Genomic DNA, 18,861 nt, shown 5'->3' on the forward strand with positions numbered 1-18,861 from the left:
CATCGCGCGGCACGCACAGAGGGCCTCGGGGGTGGGGGTGGGAGGGTCAACGAATGGGTCTCGAAGTTGCTCAGCCGCCCCACAGGGGTCTGGAGGTACTCGGTGAACTTGGAGGGAAAGTGATGCATACCCGAGAGGCCTAGGAGTCCTCCAAAGTGTACTACTTCCTTTAAAATAAAGCCTCTAAGCGACTGAGAACTCATGGAGACAGCTGCCTGCCTCCCTTTCTGCACGGCTACTAGGGGCCTACGCTGGAGGCAACTTGTCACGTTGAGGTTCCCTCTAGCACTAGAGCTTGTCAGGCGGACCAGAGCCGCCGCCATGGAAGCACCTGGTTTAGACAGAGCAGACTCATAACGTTCCCCGAAGCACTGTGACAGGGCTAACAGGCCTGTCGAGAGCAGGGAATGTCACGTAGCTTCAAGGTAGCATGAACGCAGCCTTCCAAATGGGAAAGCAAGGCTACTTGCAGCAGGCCCCCGTTTCCGTGGGCGCACTCAGCAGACATCCCCGTGGTTTCTAGTAAGCCCAGAGACACAGGTCACCCTGAGTTTCCTTCCCTCAATCAACTTCTCGAAGTAAGGTGTTCTGCATCAAGCGAACTGCCTCAACCAAGGAACGCCGTAGCTGCTCCTCTGGGCCTGTGGCTATTCAAAGCCTGCAGTGCCACAGGAGGAAGGGGACTTACATGGCAGTAAGAACGCAAGCCGACTCTCTCTGGGAGGCACGGTGACTTCAGGCAGGAGGTCCTAGGTGGAATGCGAAGCCGAGGGTTTCTCTGAGTTCAGCTCAGCCTGGGGTAATGCGTAAGACTTCGACGCCCTGTGGGACGTGCCAGAACGGTGTCCGTGAACGTGTGCGAGTGCTGAGGACCTTAAGCTGCTCCCAAGGAGAGTGCAGCGCGTTTCCCTACGCTCGGCATACACAGAGGGCCTCTAAAGGGCTACGGGCCTGGATATTGCTTAGCAGACCCTGGTGGGCCTGGCGGTACTCAGTGTTCCTGCCGGGAACAGGGGGCCCGCGCCAGCCTCCTAGGTGTCCAGAAAACCCTGCTGCCGTTGAAGGTGCCCAGAGCCGAGGCCGCCGCCTCATGGCAACTGCTGCACGCCTCCGCTTCTACACCACAACTCGGGGCCTTACTTCCAGGCCTGTGTTCGTGCTGGGCGTGCCCTTAGCGACACGGCATGGTAAGATGCTGACTTTCTCCTCGGGCAGAGTGACTTCAGGTACGAGGTCCTCGAAGTATTCAAATCACAGTGTTTTCCCATGGCAGCTCACACAAGGGCCATGACAAAGTCGGACTCACCCGAAATGCTGTCCTGAGGCTGTTCGAGGGCTCTGGAAATGTAGCGCTCCTCGAGGGACGTCCAGTGTGTAGCCCATCGCGCGGCACGCACAGAGGGCCTCCGGGGGTGGGGGAGTGGGGTCAACCAATGGGCCTCGAAGTTGTTCAGCCGCCCCACAGGGATCTGGAGGTACTGGGTGAACTTGGAGGGAAAGTGATGCATACCCGAGAGGCCTAGGAGTCCTCCAAAGTGTACTACTTCCTGTAAAATAAAGCCTCTAAGCGACTGAGAACTCATGGAGACAGCTGCCTGCCTCCCTTTCTGCACGGCTACTAGGGGCCTATGCTGGAGGCAACTTGTCACGTTGAGGTTCCCTCTAGCTCTAGAGCTTGTCAGGCAGACCAGAGCCGCGGCCATGGAAGCACCTGGTTTAGACAGAGCAGACTCATAACGTTCCCCGAAGCACTCTGACAGGGCTAACAGGTCTGTCGAGAGCAGGGAATGTCAGGTAGCTTCAAGGCAGCATGAACGCTGCCTTCCAAATGGGAAAGCAAGGCTACTTGCAGCAGGCCCCCGTTTCCGTGGGCGCACTCAGCAGACATCCCCATGGTTTCTAGCAAGCCCAGAGACACAGGTCACCCTGAGTTTCCTTCCCTGAATCAACGTCTCGATGTAGGGTGTTCTGCATCAAGCGAACTGCCTCAACCAAGGAACGGCGTAGCAGCTCCTCTGGACCTGTGGCTATTCAAAGCCTGCAGTGCCACAGGAGGAAAGGGACTTACATGGCAGTAAGAACGCAAGCTGACTCTCTCTGGGAGGCTCGGTGACTTCAGGCAAGAGGTCCTAGGTGGAATGCGAAGCCGAGGGTTTCTCTGAGTTCAGCTCAGCCTGGGGTAATGCGTAAGACTTCGACGCCCTGTGGGACGTGCCAGAACGGTGTCCGTGAACGTGTGCGAGTGCTGAGGACCTTAAGCTGCTCCCAAGGAGAGTGCAGCGCGTTTCCCTACGCTCGGCATACACAGAGGGCCTCTAAAGGGCTACGGGCCTGGATGTTGCTTAGCAGACCCAGGTGGGCCTGGCGGTACTCAGTGTTCCTGCCGGGAACAGGGGGCCCGCGCCAGCCTCCTAGGTGTCCAGAAAACCCTGCTGCCGTTGAAGATGCCCAGAGCCGAGGCCGCCGCCTCATGGCAACTGCTGCACGCCTCCGCTTCTGCACCGCCACTCGGGGCCTTACTTCCAGGCCTGTGTTCGTGCTGGGCGTGCCCTTAGCGACACGGCATGGTAAGATGCTGACTTTCTCCTCGGGCAGAGTGACTTCAGGTACGAGGTCCTCGAAGTATTCAAAGCACAGTGTTTTCCCATGGCAGCTCACACAAGGGCCATGACAAAGTCGGACTCACCCGAAATGCTGTCCTGAGGCTGTTCGAGGGCTCTGGAAATGTAGCGCTCCTCGAGGGACGTCCAGTGTGTAGCCCATCGCGCGGCACGCACAGAGGGCCTCGGGGGTGGGGGTGGGAGGGTCAACGAATGGGTCTCGAAGTTGCTCAGCCGCCCCACAGGGGTCTGGAGGTACTCGGTGAACTTGGAGGGAAAGTGATGCATACCCGAGAGGCCTAGGAGTCCTCCAAAGTGTACTACTTCCTTTAAAATAAAGCCTCTAAGCGACTGAGAACTCATGGAGACAGCTGCCTGCCTCCCTTTCTGCACGGCTACTAGGGGCCTACGCTGGAGGCAACTTGTCACGTTGAGGTTCCCTCTAGCACTAGAGCTTGTCAGGCGGACCAGAGCCGCCGCCATGGAAGCACCTGGTTTAGACAGAGCAGACTCATAACGTTCCCCGAAGCACTGTGACAGGGCTAACAGGCCTGTCGAGAGCAGGGAATGTCACGTAGCTTCAAGGTAGCATGAACGCAGCCTTCCAAACGGGAAAGCAAGGCTACTTGCAGCAGGCCCCCGTTTCCGTGGGCGCACTCAGCAGACATCCCCGTGGTTTCTAGTAAGCCCAGAGACACAGGTCACCCTGAGTTTCCTTCCCTCAATCAACTTCTCGAAGTAAGGTGTTCTGCATCAAGCGAACTGCCTCAACCAAGGAACGCCGTAGCTGCTCCTCTGGGCCTGTGGCTATTCAAAGCCTGCAGTGCCACAGGAGGAAGGGGACTTACGTGGCAGTAAGAACGCAAGCCGACTCTCTCTGGGAGGCACGGTGACTTCAGGCAGGAGGTCCTAGGTGGAATGCAAAGCCGAAGGTTTCTCTGAGTTCAGCTCAGCCTGGGGTAATGCGTAAGACTTCGACGCCATGTGGGACGTGCCAGAACGGTGTCCGTGAACGTGTGCGTGTGCTGAGGACCTTAAGCTGCTCCCAAGGAGAGTGCAGCGCGTTTCCCTACGCTCGGCATACACAGAGGGCCTCTAAAGGGCTACGGGCCTGGATATTGCTTAGCAGACCCTGGTGGGCCTGGCGGTACTCAGTGTTCCTGCCGGGAACAGGGGGCCCGCGCCAGCCTCCTAGGTGTCCAGAAAACCCTGCTGCCGTTGAAGGTGCCCAGAGCCGAGGCCGCCGCCTCATGGCAACTGCTGCAGGCCTCCGCTTCTACACCACAACTCGGGGCCTTACTTCCAGGCCTGTGTTCGTGCTGGGCATGCCCTTAGCGACACGGCATGGTAAGATGCTGACTTTCTCCTCGGGCAGAGTGACTTCAGGTACGAGGTCCTCGAAGTATTCAAAGCACAGTGTTTTCCCATGGCAGCTCACACAAGGGCCATGACAAAGTCGGACTCACCCGAAATGCTGTCCTGAGGCTGTTCGAGGGCTCTGGAAATGTAGCGCTCCTCGAGGGACGTCCAGTGTGTAGCCCATCGCGCGGCACGCACAGAGGGCCTCCGGGGGTGGGGGAGTGGGGTCAACCAATGGGCCTCGAAGTTGTTCAGCCGCCCCACAGGGATCTGGAGGTACTCGGTGAACTTGGAGGGAAAGTGATGCATACCCGAGAGGCCTAGGAGTCCTCCAAAGTGTACTACTTCCTTTAAAATAAAGCCTCTAAGCGACTGAGAACTCATGGAGACAGCTGCCTGCCTCCCTTTCTGCACGGCTACTAGGGGCCTACGCTGGAGGCAACTTGTCACGTTGAGGTTCCCTCTAGCTCTAGAGCTTGTCAGGCAGACCAGAGCCGCGGCCATGGAAGCACCTGGTTTAGACAGAGCAGACTCATAACGTTCCCCGAAGCACTCTGACAGGGCTAACAGGTCTGTCGAGAGCAGGGAATGTCAGGTAGCTTCAAGGCAGCATGAACGCTCCCTTCCAAACGGGAAAGCAAGGCTACTTGCAGCAGGCCCCCGTTTCCGTGGGCGCACTCAGCAGACATCCCCGTGGTTTCTAGCAAGCCCAGAGACACAGGTCACCCTGAGTTTCCTTCCCTGAATCAACGTCTCGAAGTAGGGTGTTCTGCATCAAGCGAACTGCCTCAACCAAGGAACGGCGTAGCAGCTCCTCTGGACCTGTGGCTATTCAAAGCCTGCAGTGCCACAGGAGGAAGGGGACTTACATGGCAGTAAGAACGCAAGCCGACTCTCTCTGGGAGGCACGGTGACTTCAGGCAGGAGGTCCTAGGTGGAATGCGAAGCCGAAGGTTTCTCTGAGTTCAGCTCAGCCTGGGGTAATGCGTAAGACTTCGACGCCTTGTGGGACGTGCCAGAACGGTGTCCGTGAACGTGTGCGAGTGCTGAGGACCTTAAGCTGCTCCCAAGGAGAGTGCAGCGCGTTTCCCTACGCTCGGCATACACAGAGGGCCTCTAAAGGGCTACGGGCCTGGATGTTGCTTAGCAGACCCAGGTGGGCCTGGCGGTACTCAGTGTTCCTGCCGGGAACAGGGGGCCCGCGCCAGCCTCCTAGGTGTCCAGAAAACCCTGCTGCCGTTGAAGGTGCCCAGAGCCGAGGCCGCCGCCTCATGGCAACTGCTGCACGCCTCTGCTTCCGCAGCGCCACTCGGGGCCTTACTTCCAGGCCTGTGTTCGTGCTGGGCGTGCCCTTAGCGACACGGCATGGTAAGATGCTGACTTTCTCCTCGGGCAGAATGACTTCAGGTATGAGGTCCTCGAAGTATTCAAAGCACAGTGTTTTCCCATGGCAGCTCACACAAGGGCCATGACAAAGTCGGACTCACCCGAAATGCTGTCCTGAGGCTGTTCGAGGGCTCTGGAAATGTAGCGCTCCTCGAGGGACGTCCAGTGTGTAGCCCATCGCGCGGCACGCACAGAGGGCCTCCGGGGGTGGGGGACTGGGGTCAACCAATGGGCCTCGAAGTTGCTCAGCCGCCCCACAGGGGTCTGGAGGTACTCGGTGAACTTGGAGGGAAAGTGATGCATACCCGAGAGGCCTAGGAGTCCTCCAAAGTGTACTACTTCCTTTAAAATAAAGCCTCTAAGCGACTGAGAACTCATGGAGACAGCTGCCTGCCTCCCTTTCTGCACGGCTACTAGGGGCCTACGCTGGAGGCAACTTGTCACGTTGAGGTTCCCTCTAGCTCTAGAGCTTGTCAGGCGGACCAGAGCCGCGGCCATGGAAGCACCTGGTTTAGACAGAGCAGACTCATAACGTTCCCCGAAGCACTCTGACAGGGCTAACAGGTCTGTCGAGAGCAGGGAATGTCAGGTAGCTTCAAGGCAGCATGAACGCAGCCTTCCAAACGGGAAAGCAAGGCTACTTGCAGCAGGGCCCCGTTTCCGTGGGCACACTCAGCAGACATCCCCGTGGTTTCTAACAAGCCCAAAGAGACACAGGTCACCCTGAGTTTCCTTCCCTGAATCAACTTATCGAAGTAGGGTGTTCTGCATCAAGCGAACTGCCTCAACCAAGGAACGCCGTAGCTGCTCCTCGGGGCCTGTGGCTGTTCAAACCTGCAGTGCCTCAGGAGGAAGGGGACTTACATGGCAGTAAGAACGCAAGCCGACTCTCTCTGGGAGGCACGGTGACTTCAGGCAGGAGGTCCTAGGTGGAATGCGAAGCCGAGGGTTTCTCTGAGTTCAGCTCAGCCTGGGGTAATGCGTAAGACTTCGACGCCCTGTGGGACGTGCCAGAACGGTGTCCGTGAACGTGTGCGAGTGCTGAGGACCTTAAGCTGCTCCCAAGGAGAGTGCAGCGCGCTTCCCTACGCTCGGCATACACAGAGGGGCTCTAAAGGGCTACGGGCCTGGATGTTGCTTAGCAGACCCAGGTGGGTCTGGCGGTAGCCAGTGTTCCTGCCGGGAACAGGGGGCCCGCGCCAGCCTCCTAGGTGTCCAGAAAACCCTGCTGCCGTTGAAGATGCCCAGAGCCGAGGCCGCCGCCTCATGGCAACTGCTGCACGCCTCCGCTTCTGCACCGCCACTCGGGGCCTTACTTCCAGGCCTGTGTTCGTGCTGGGCGTGCCCTTAGCGACACGGCATGGTAAGATGCTGACTTTCTCCTCGGGCAGAGTGACTTCAGGTACGAGGTCCTCGAAGTATTCAAAGCACAGTGTTTTCCCATGGCAGCTCACACAAGGGCCATGACAAAGTCGGACTCACCCGAAATGCTGTCCTGAGGCTGTTCGAGGGCTCTGGAAATGTAGCGCTCCTCGAGGGACGTCCAGTGTGTAGCCCATCGCGCGGCACGCACAGAGGGCCTCCGGGGGTGGGGGAGTGGGGTCAACCAATGGGCCTCGAAGTTGTTCAGCCGCCCCACAGGGATCTGGAGGTACTGGGTGAACTTGGAGAGAAAGTGATGCATACCCGAGAGGCCTAGGAGTCCTCCAAAGTGTACTACTTCCTGTAAAATAAAGCCTCTAAGCGACTGAGAACTCATGGAGACAGCTGCCTGCCTCCCTTTCTGCACGGCTACTAGGGGCCTATGCTGGAGGCAACTTGTCACGTTGAGGTTCCCTCTAGCTCTAGAGCTTGTCAGGCAGACCAGAGCCGCGGCCATGGAAGCACCTGGTTTAGACAGAGCAGACTCATAACGTTCCCCGAAGCACTCTGACAGGGCTAACAGGTCTGTCGAGAGCAGGGAATGTCAGGTAGCTTCAAGGCAGCATGAACGCTGCCTTCCAAATGGGAAAGCAAGGCTACTTGCAGCAGGCCCCCGTTTCCGTGGGCGCACTCAGCAGACATCCCCATGGTTTCTAGCAAGCCCAGAGACACAGGTCACCCTGAGTTTCTTCCCTGAATCAACGTCTCGAAGTAGGGTGTTCTGCATCAAGCGAACTGCCTCAACCAAGGAACGGCGTAGCAGCTCCTCTGGACCTGTGGCTATTCAAAGCCTGCAGTGCCACAGGAGGAAAGGGACTTACATGGCAGTAAGAACGCAAGCTGACTCTCTCTGGGAGGCTCGGTGACTTCAGGCAAGAGGTCCTAGGTGGAATGCGAAGCCGAGGGTTTCTCTGAGTTCAGCTCAGCCTGGGGTAATGCGTAAGACTTCGACGCCCTGTGGGACGTGCCAGAACGGTGTCCGTGAACGTGTGCGAGTGCTGAGGACCTTAAGCTGCTCCCAAGGAGAGTGCAGCGCGTTTCCCTACGCTCGGCATACACAGAGGGCCTCTAAAGGGCTACGGGCCTGGATGTTGCTTAGCAGACCCAGGTGGGCCTGGCGGTACTCAGTGTTCCTGCCGGGAACAGGGGGCCCGCGCCAGCCTCCTAGGTGTCCAGAAAACCCTGCTGCCGTTGAAGATGCCCAGAGCCGAGGCCGCCGCCTCATGGCAACTGCTGCACGCCTCCGCTTCTGCACCGCCACTCGGGGCCTTACTTCCAGGCCTGTGTTCGTGCTGGGCGTGCCCTTAGCGACACGGCATGGTAAGATGCTGACTTTCTCCTCGGGCAGAGTGACTTCAGGTACGAGGTCCTCGAAGTATTCAAAGCACAGTGTTTTCCCATGGCAGCTCACACAAGGGCCATGACAAAGTCGGACTCACCCGAAATGCTGTCCTGAGGCTGTTCGAGGGCTCTGGAAATGTAGCGCTCCTCGAGGGACGTCCAGTGTGTAGCCCATCGCGCGGCACGCACAGAGGGCCTCGGGGGTGGGGGTGGGAGGGTCAACGAATGGGTCTCGAAGTTGCTCAGCCGCCCCACAGGGGTCTGGAGGTACTCGGTGAACTTGGAGGGAAAGTGATGCATACCCGAGAGGCCTAGGAGTCCTCCAAAGTGTACTACTTCCTTTAAAATAAAGCCTCTAAGCGACTGAGAACTCATGGAGACAGCTGCCTGCCTCCCTTTCTGCACGGCTACTAGGGGCCTACGCTGGAGGCAACTTGTCACGTTGAGGTTCCCTCTAGCACTAGAGCTTGTCAGGCGGACCAGAGCCGCCGCCATGGAAGCACCTGGTTTAGACAGAGCAGACTCATAACGTTCCCCGAAGCACTGTGACAGGGCTAACAGGCCTGTCGAGAGCAGGGAATGTCACGTAGCTTCAAGGTAGCATGAACGCAGCCTTCCAAACGGGAAAGCAAGGCTACTTGCAGCAGGCCCCCGTTTCCGTGGGCGCACTCAGCAGACATCCCCGTGGTTTCTAGTAAGCCCAGAGACACAGGTCACCCTGAGTTTCCTTCCCTCAATCAACTTCTCGAAGTAAGGTGTTCTGCATCAAGCGAACTGCCTCAACCAAGGAACGCCGTAGCTGCTCCTCTGGGCCTGTGGCTATTCAAAGCCTGCAGTGCCACAGGACGAAGGGGACTTACATGGCAGTAAGAACGCAAGCCGACTCTCTCTGGGAGGCACGGTGACTTCAGGCAGGAGGTCCTAGGTGGAATGCGAAGCCGAAGGTTTCTCTGAGTTCAGCTCAGCCTGGGGTAATGCGTAAGACTTCGACGCCCTGTGGGACGTGCCAGAACGGTGTCCGTGAACGTGTGCGAGTGCTGAGGACCTTAAGCTGCTCCCAAGGAGAGTGCAGCGCGTTTCCCTACGCTCGGCATACACAGAGGGCCTCTAAAGGGCTACGGGCCTGGATGTTGCTTAGCAGACCCAGGTGGGCCTGGCGGTACTCAGTGTTCCTGCCGGGAACAGGGGGCCCGCGCCAGCCTCCTAGGTGTCCAGAAAACCCTGCTGCCGTTGAAGATGCCCAGAGCCGAGGCCGCCGCCTCATGGCAACTGCTGCACGCCTCCGCTTCTGCACCGCCACTCGGGGCCTTACTTCCAGGCCTGTGTTGGTGCTGGGCGTGCCCTTAGCGACACGGCATGGTAAGATGCTGACTTTCTCCTCGGGCAGAGTGACTTCAGGTACGAGGTCCTCGAAGTATTCAAAGCACAGTGTTTTCCCATGGCAGCTCACACAAGGGCCATGACAAAGTCGGACTCACCCGAAATGCTGTCCTGAGGCTGTTCGAGGGCTCTGGAAATGTAGCGCTCCTCGAGGGACGTCCAGTGTGTAGCCCATCGCGCGGCACGCACAGAGGGCCTCGGGGGTGGGGGTGGGAGGGTCAACGAATGGGTCTCGAAGTTGCTCAGCCGCCCCACAGGGGTCTGGAGGTACTCGGTGAACTTGGAGGGAAAGTGATGCATACCCGAGAGGCCTAGGAGTCCTCCAAAGTGTACTACTTCCTTTAAAATAAAGCCTCTAAGCGACTGAGAACTCATGGAGACAGCTGCCTGCCTCCCTTTCTGCACGGCTACTAGGGGCCTACGCTGGAGGCAACTTGTCACGTTGAGGTTCCCTCTAGCACTAGAGCTTGTCAGGCGGACCAGAGCCGCCGCCATGGAAGCACCTGGTTTAGACAGAGCAGACTCATAACGTTCCCCGAAGCACTGTGACAGGGCTAACAGGCCTGTCGAGAGCAGGGAATGTCACGTAGCTTCAAGGTAGCATGAACGCAGCCTTCCAAATGGGAAAGCAAGGCTACTTGCAGCAGGCCCCCGTTTCCGTGGGCGCACTCAGCAGACATCCCCGTGGTTTCTAGTAAGCCCAGAGACACAGGTCACCCTGAGTTTCCTTCCCTCAATCAACTTCTCGAAGTAAGGTGTTCTGCATCAAGCGAACTGCCTCAACCAAGGAACGCCGTAGCTGCTCCTCTGGGCCTGTGGCTATTCAAAGCCTGCAGTGCCACAGGAGGAAGGGGACTTACATGGCAGTAAGAACGCAAGCCGACTCTCTCTGGGAGGCACGGTGACTTCAGGCAGGAGGTCCTAGGTGGAATGCGAAGCCGAAGGTTTCTCTGAGTTCAGCTCAGCCTGGGGTAATGCGTAAGACTTCGACGCCATGTGGGACGTGCCAGAACGGTGTCCGTGAACGTGTGCGTGTGCTGAGGACCTTAAGCTGCTCCCAAGGAGAGTGCAGCGCGTTTCCCTACGCTCGGCATACACAGAGGGCCTCTAAAGGGCTACGGGCCTGGATATTGCTTAGCAGACCCTGGTGGGCCTGGCGGTACTCAGTGTTCCTGCCGGGAACAGGGGGCCCGCGCCAGCCTCCTAGGTGTCCAGAAAACCCTGCTGCCGTTGAAGGTGCCCAGAGCCGAGGCCGCCGCCTCATGGCAACTGCTGCACGCCTCCGCTTCTACACCACAACTCGGGGCCTTACTTCCAGGCCTGTGTTCGTGCTGGGCATGCCCTTAGCGACACGGCATGGTAAGATGCTGACTTTCTCCTCGGGCAGAGTGACTTCAGGTACGAGGTCCTCGAAGTATTCAAAGCACAGTGTTTTCCCATGGCAGCTCACACAAGGGCCATGACAAAGTCGGACTCACCCGAAATGCTGTCCTGAGGCTGTTCGAGGGCTCTGGAAATGTAGCGCTCCTCGAGGGACGTCCAGTGTGTAGCCCATCGCGCGGCACGCACAGAGGGCCTCGGGGGTGGGGGTGGGAGGGTCAACGAATGGGCCTCGAAGTTGCTCAGCCGCCCCACAGGGGTCTGGAGGTACTCGGTGAACTTGGAGGGAAAGTGATGCATACCCGAGAGGCCTAGGAGTCCTCCAAAGTGTACTACTTCCTTTAAAATAAAGCCTCTAAGCGACTGAGAACTCATGGAGACAGCTGCCTGCCTCCCTTTCTGCACGGCTACTAGGGGCCTACGCTGGAGGCAACTTGTCACGTTGAGGTTCCCTCTAGCTCTAGAGCTTGTCAGGCGGACCAGAGCCGCGGCCATGGAAGCACCTGGTTTAGACAGAGCAGACTCATAACGTTCCCCGAAGCACTCTGACAGGGCTAACAGGTCTGTCGAGAGCAGGGAATGTCAGGTAGCTTCAAGGCAGCATGAACGCAGCCTTCCAAACGGGAAAGCAAGGCTACTTGCAGCAGGGCCCCGTTTCCGTGGGCACACTCAGCAGACATCCCCGTGGTTTCTAACAAGCCCAAAGAGACACAGGTCACCCTGAGTTTCCTTCCCTGAATCAACTTATCGAAGTAGGGTGTTCTGCATCAAGCGAACTGCCTCAACCAAGGAACGCCGTAGCTGCTCCTCGGGGCCTGTGGCTGTTCAAACCTGCAGTGCCTCAGGAGGAAGGGGACTTACATGGCAGTAAGAACGCAAGCCGACTCTCTCTGGGAGGCACGGTGACTTCAGGCAGGAGGTCCTAGGTGGAATGCGAAGCCGAGGGTTTCTCTGAGTTCAGCTCAGCCTGGGGTAATGCGTAAGACTTCGACGCCCTGTGGGACGTGCCAGAACGGTGTCCGTGAACGTGTGCGAGTGCTGAGGACCTTAAGCTGCTCCCAAGGAGAGTGCAGCGCGCTTCCCTACGCTCGGCATACACAGAGGGGCTCTAAAGGGCTACGGGCCTGGATGTTGCTTAGCAGACCCAGGTGGGTCTGGCGGTAGCCAGTGTTCCTGCCGGGAACAGGGGGCCCGCGCCAGCCTCCTAGGTGTCCAGAAAACCCTGCTGCCGTTGAAGATGCCCAGAGCCGAGGCCGCCGCCTCATGGCAACTGCTGCACGCCTCCGCTTCTGCACCGCCACTCGGGGCCTTACTTCCAGGCCTGTGTTCGTGCTGGGCGTGCCCTTAGCGACACGGCATGGTAAGATGCTGACTTTCTCCTCGGGCAGAGTGACTTCAGGTACGAGGTCCTCGAAGTATTCAAAGCACAGTGTTTTCCCATGGCAGCTCACACAAGGGCCATGACAAAGTCGGACTCACCCGAAATGCTGTCCTGAGGCTGTTCGAGGGCTCTGGAAATGTAGCGCTCCTCGAGGGACGTCCAGTGTGTAGCCCATCGCGCGGCACGCACAGAGGGCCTCCGGGGGTGGGGGAGTGGGGTCAACCAATGGGCCTCGAAGTTGTTCAGCCGCCCCACAGGGATCTGGAGGTACTGGGTGAACTTGGAGAGAAAGTGATGCATACCCGAGAGGCCTAGGAGTCCTCCAAAGTGTACTACTTCCTGTAAAATAAAGCCTCTAAGCGACTGAGAACTCATGGAGACAGCTGCCTGCCTCCCTTTCTGCACGGCTACTAGGGGCCTATGCTGGAGGCAACTTGTCACGTTGAGGTTCCCTCTAGCTCTAGAGCTTGTCAGGCAGACCAGAGCCGCGGCCATGGAAGCACCTGGTTTAGACAGAGCAGACTCATAACGTTCCCCGAAGCACTCTGACAGGGCTAACAGGTCTGTCGAGAGCAGGGAATGTCAGGTAGCTTCAAGGCAGCATGAACGCTGCCTTCCAAATGGGAAAGCAAGGCTACTTGCAGCAGGCCCCCGTTTCCGTGGGCGCACTCAGCAGACATCCCCATGGTTTCTAGCAAGCCCAGAGACACAGGTCACCCTGAGTTTCTTCCCTGAATCAACGTCTCGAAGTAGGGTGTTCTGCATCAAGCGAACTGCCTCAACCAAGGAACGGCGTAGCAGCTCCTCTGGACCTGTGGCTATTCAAAGCCTGCAGTGCCACAGGAGGAAAGGGACTTACATGGCAGTAAGAACGCAAGCTGACTCTCTCTGGGAGGCTCGGTGACTTCAGGCAAGAGGTCCTAGGTGGAATGCGAAGCCGAGGGTTTCTCTGAGTTCAGCTCAGCCTGGGGTAATGCGTAAGACTTCGACGCCCTGTGGGACGTGCCAGAACGGTGTCCGTGAACGTGTGCGAGTGCTGAGGACCTTAAGCTGCTCCCAAGGAGAGTGCAGCGCGTTTCCCTACGCTCGGCATACACAGAGGGCCTCTAAAGGGCTACGGGCCTGGATGTTGCTTAGCAGACCCAGGTGGGCCTGGCGGTACTCAGTGTTCCTGCCGGGAACAGGGGGCCCGCGCCAGCCTCCTAGGTGTCCAGAAAACCCTGCTGCCGTTGAAGATGCCCAGAGCCGAGGCCGCCGCCTCATGGCAACTGCTGCACGCCTCCGCTTCTGCACCGCCACTCGGGGCCTTACTTCCAGGCCTGTGTTGGTGCTGGGCGTGCCCTTAGCGACACGGCATGGTAAGATGCTGACTTTCTCCTCGGGCAGAGTGACTTCAGGTACGAGGTCCTCGAAGTATTCAAAGCACAGTGTTTTCCCATGGCAGCTCACACAAGGGCCATGACAAAGTCGGACTCACCCGAAATGCTGTCCTGAGGCTGTTCGAGGGCTCTGGAAATGTAGCGCTCCTCGAGGGACGTCCAGTGTGTAGCCCATCGCGCGGCACGCACAGAGGGCCTCGGGGGTGGGGGTGGGAGGGTCAACGAATGGGTCTCGAAGTTGCTCAGCCGCCCCACAGGGGTCTGGAGGTACTCGGTGAACTTGGAGGGAAAGTGATGCATACCCGAGAGGCCTAGGAGTCCTCCAAAGTGTACTACTTCCTTTAAAATAAAGCCTCTAAGCGACTGAGAACTCATGGAGACAGCTGCCTGCCTCCCTTTCTGCACGGCTACTAGGGGCCTACGCTGGAGGCAACTTGTCACGTTGAGGTTCCCTCTAGCACTAGAGCTTGTCAGGCGGACCAGAGCCGCCGCCATGGAAGCACCTGGTTTAGACAGAGCAGACTCATAACGTTCCCCGAAGCACTGTGACAGGGCTAACAGGCCTGTCGAGAGCAGGGAATGTCACGTAGCTTCAAGGTAGCATGAACGCAGCCTTCCAAACGGGAAAGCAAGGCTACTTGCAGCAGGCCCCCGTTTCCGTGGGCGCACTCAGCAGACATCCCCGTGGTTTCTAGTAAGCCCAGAGACACAGGTCACCCTGAGTTTCCTTCCCTCAATCAACTTCTCGAAGTAAGGTGTTCTGCATCAAGCGAACTGCCTCAACCAAGGAACGCCGTAGCTGCTCCTCTGGGCCTGTGGCTATTCAAAGCCTGCAGTGCCACAGGACGAAGGGGACTTACATGGCAGTAAGAACGCAAGCCGACTCTCTCTGGGAGGCACGGTGACTTCAGGCAGGAGGTCCTAGGTGGAATGCGAAGCCGAAGGTTTCTCTGAGTTCAGCTCAGCCTGGGGTAATGCGTAAGACTTCGACGCCCTGTGGGACGTGCCAGAACGGTGTCCGTGAACGTGTGCGAGTGCTGAGGACCTTAAGCTGCTCCCAAGGAGAGTGCAGCGCGTTTCCCTACGCTCGGCATACACAGAGGGCCTCTAAAGGGCTACGGGCCTGGATATTGCTTAGCAGACCCTGGTGGGCCTGGCGGTACTCAGTGTTCCTGCCGGGAACAGGGGGCCCGCGCCAGCCTCCTAGGTGTCCAGAAAACCCTGCTGCCGTTGAAGGTGCCCAGAGCCGAGGCCGCCGCCTCATGGCAACTGCTGCACGCCTCCGCTTCTACACCACAACTCGGGGCCTTACTTCCAGGCCTGTGTTCGTGCTGGGCATGCCCTTAGCGACACGGCATGGTAAGATGCTGACTTTCTCCTCGGGCAGAGTGACTTCAGGTACGAGGTCCTCGAAGTATTCAAAGCACAGTGTTTTCCCATGGCAGCTCACACAAGGGCCATGACAAAGTCGGACTCACCCGAAATGCTGTCCTGAGGCTGTTCGAGGGCTCTGGAAATGTAGCGCTCCTCGAGGGACGTCCAGTGTGTAGCCCATCGCGCGGCACGCACAGAGGGCCTCCGGGGGTGGGGGAGTGGGGTCAACCAATGGGCCTCGAAGTTGTTCAGCCGCCCCACAGTGATCTGGAGGTACTCGGTGAACTTGGAGGGAAAGTGATGCATACCCGAGAGGCCTAGGAGTCCTCCAAAGTGTACTACTTCCTTTAAAATAAAGCCTCTAAGCGACTGAGAACTCATGGAGACAGCTGCCTGCCTCCCTTTCTGCACGGCTACTAGGGGCCTACGCTGGAGGCAACTTGTCACGTTGAGGTTCCCTCTAGCTCTAGAGCTTGTCAGGCAGACCAGAGCCGCGGCCATGGAAGCACCTGGTTTAGACAGAGCAGACTCATAACGTTCCCCGAAGCACTCTGACAGGGCTAACAGGTCTGTCGAGAGCAGGGAATGTCAGGTAGCTTCAAGGCAGCATGAACGCTCCCTTCCAAATGGGAAAGCAAGGCTACTTGCAGCAGGCCCCCGTTTCCGTGGGCGCACTCAGCAGACATCCCCGTGGTTTCTAGCAAGCCCAGAGACACAGGTCACCCTGAGTTTCCTTCCCTGAATCAACGTCTCGAAGTAGGGTGTTCTGCATCAAGCGAACTGCCTCAACCAAGGAACGGCGTAGCAGCTCCTCTGGACCTGTGGCTATTCAAAGCCTGCAGTGCCACAGGAGGAAGGGGACTTACATGGCAGTAAGAACGCAAGCCGACTCTCTCTGGGAGGCTCGGTTTCTTCAGGCAAGAGGTCCTAGGTGGAATGCGAAGCCGAGGGTTTCTCTGAGTTCAGCTCAGCCTGGGGTAATGCGTAAGACTTCGACGCCCTGTGGGACGTGCCAGAACGGTGTCCGTGAACGTGTGCGAGTGCTGAGGACCTTAAGCTGCTCCCAAGGAGAGTGCAGCGCGTTTCCCTACGCTCGGCATACACAGAGGGCCTCTAAAGGGCTACGGGCCTGGATGTTGCTTAGCAGACCCAGGTGGGCCTGGCGGTACTCAGTGTTCCTGCCGGGAACAGGGGCCCCGCGCCAGCCTCCTAGGTGTCCAGAAAACCCTGCTGCCGTTGAAGATGCCCAGAACCGAGGCCGCCGCCTCATGGCAACTGCTGCACGCCTCCGCTTCTGCACCGCCACTCGGGGCCTTACTTCCAGGCCTGTGTTGGTGCTGGGCGTGCCCTTAGCGACACGGCATGGTAAGATGCTGACTTTCTCCTCGGGCAGAGTGACTTCAGGTACGAGGTCCTCGAAGTATTCAAAGCACAGTGTTTTCCCATGGCAGCTCACACAAGGGCCATGACAAAGTCGGACTCACCCGAAATGCTGTCCTGAGGCTGTTCGAGGGCTCTGGAAATGTAGCGCTCCTCGAGGGACGTCCAGTGTGTAGCCCATCGCGCGGCACGCACAGAGGGCCTCCGGGGGTGGGGGAGTGGGGTCAACCAATGGGCCTCGAAGTTGCTCAGCCGCCCCACAGGGGTCTGGAGGTACTCGGTGAACTTGGAGGGAAAGTGATGCATACCCGAGAGGCCTAGGAGTCCTCCAAAGTGTACTACTTCCTTTAAAATAAAGCCTCTAAGCGACTGAGAACTCATGGAGACAGCTGCCTGCTTCCCTTTCTGCACGGCTACTAGGGGCCTACGCTGGAGGCAACTTGTCACGTTGAGGTTCCCTCTAGCTCTAGAGCTTGTCAGGTGGACAGAGCCTCGGCCATGGAAGCACCTGGTTTAGATAGAGCAGACTCATAACGTTCCCCGAAGCACTCTGACAGGGCTAACAGGCCTGTCGAGAGCAGGGAATGTCAGGTAGCTTCAAGGCAGCATGAACGCAGCCTTCCAAACGGGAAAGCAAGGCTACTTGCAGCAGGCCCCCGTTTCCGTGGGCGCACTCAGCAGACATCCCCGTGGTTTCTAGCAAGCCCAGAGACACAGGTCACCCTGAGTTTCCTTCCCTCAATCAACTTCTCGAAGTAAGGTGTTCTGCATCAAGCGAACTGCCTCAACCAAGGAACGCCGTAGCTTTTCCTCTGGGCCTGTGGCTATTCAAAGCCTGCAGTGCCACAGGAGGAAAGGGACTTACATGGCAGTAAGAACGCAAGCTGACTCTCTCTGGGAGGCTCGGTGACTTCAGGCAAGAGGTCCTAGGTGGAATGCGAAGCCGAGGGTTTCTCTGAGTTCAGCTCAGCCTGGGGTAATGCGTAAGACTTCGACGCCCTGTGGGACGTGCCAGAACGGTGTCCGTGAACGTGTGCGAGTGCTGAGGACCTTAAGCTGCTCCCAAGGAGAGTGCAGCGCGTTTCCCTACGCTCGGCATACACAGAGGGCCTCTAAAGGGCTACGGGCCTGGATGTTGCTTAGCAGACCCAGGTGGGCCTGGCGGTACTCAGTGTTCCTGCCGGGAACAGGGGGCCCGCGCCAGCCTCCTAGGTGTCCAGAAAACCCTGCTGCCGTTGAAGATGCCCAGAGCCGAGGCCGCCGCCTCATGGCAACTGCTGCACGCCTCCGCTTCTGCACCGCCACTCGGGGCCTTACTTCCAGGCCTGTGTTGGTGCTGGGCGTGCCCTTAGCGACACGGCATGGTAAGATGCTGACTTTCTCCTCGGGCAGAGTGACTTCAGGTACGAGGTCCTCGAAGTATTCAAAGCACAGTGTTTTCCCATGGCAGCTCACACAAGGGCCATGACAAAGTCGGACTCACCCGAAATGCTGTCCTGAGGCTGTTCGAGGGCTCTGGAAATGTAGCGCTCCTCGAGGGACGTCCAGTGTGTAGCCCATCGCGCGGCACGCACAGAGGGCCTCGGGGGTGGGGGTGGGAGGGTCAACGAATGGGTCTCGAAGTTGCTCAGCCGCCCCACAGAGGTCTGGAGGTACTCGGTGAACTTGGAGGGAAAGTGATGCATACCCGAGAGGCCTAGGAGTCCTCCAAAGTGTACTACTTCCTTTAAAATAAAGCCTCTAAGCGACTGAGAACTCATGGAGACAGCTGCCTGCCTCCCTTTCTGCACGGCTACTAGGGGCCTACGCTGGAGGCAACTTGTCACGTTGAGGTTCCCTCTAGCACTAGAGCTTGTCAGGCGGACCAGAGCCGCCGCCATGGAAGCACCTGGTTTAGACAGAGCAGACTCATAACGTTCCCCGAAGCACTGTGACAGGGCTAACAGGCCTGTCGAGAGCAGGGAATGTCACGTAGCTTCAAGGTAGCATGAACGCAGCCTTCCAAACGGGAAAGCAAGGCTACTTGCAGCAGGCCCCCGTTTCCGTGGGCGCACTCAGCAGACATCCCCGTGGTTTCTAGTAAGCCCAGAGACACAGGTCACCCTGAGTTTCCTTCCCTCAATCAACTTCTCGAAGTAAGGTGTTCTGCATCAAGCGAACTGCCTCAACCAAGGAACGCCGTAGCTGCTCCTCTGGGCCTGTGGCTATTCAAAGCCTGCAGTGCCACAGGACGAAGGGGACTTACATGGCAGTAAGAACGCAAGCCGACTCTCTCTGGGAGGCACGGTGACTTCAGGCAGGAGGTCCTAGGTGGAATGCGAAGCCGAAGGTTTCTCTGAGTTCAGCTCAGCCTGGGGTAATGCGTAAGACTTCGACGCCCTGTGGGACGTGCCAGAACGGTGTCCGTGAACGTGTGCGAGTGCTGAGGACCTTAAGCTGCTCCCAAGGAGAGTGCAGCGCGTTTCCCTACGCTCGGCAT

This window comes from Leucopleurus acutus, assembly GCF_964270905.1.
Source record: "Leucopleurus acutus genome assembly, chromosome: 11".
Lineage (NCBI taxonomy): Eukaryota > Metazoa > Chordata > Mammalia > Artiodactyla > Delphinidae > Leucopleurus > Leucopleurus acutus.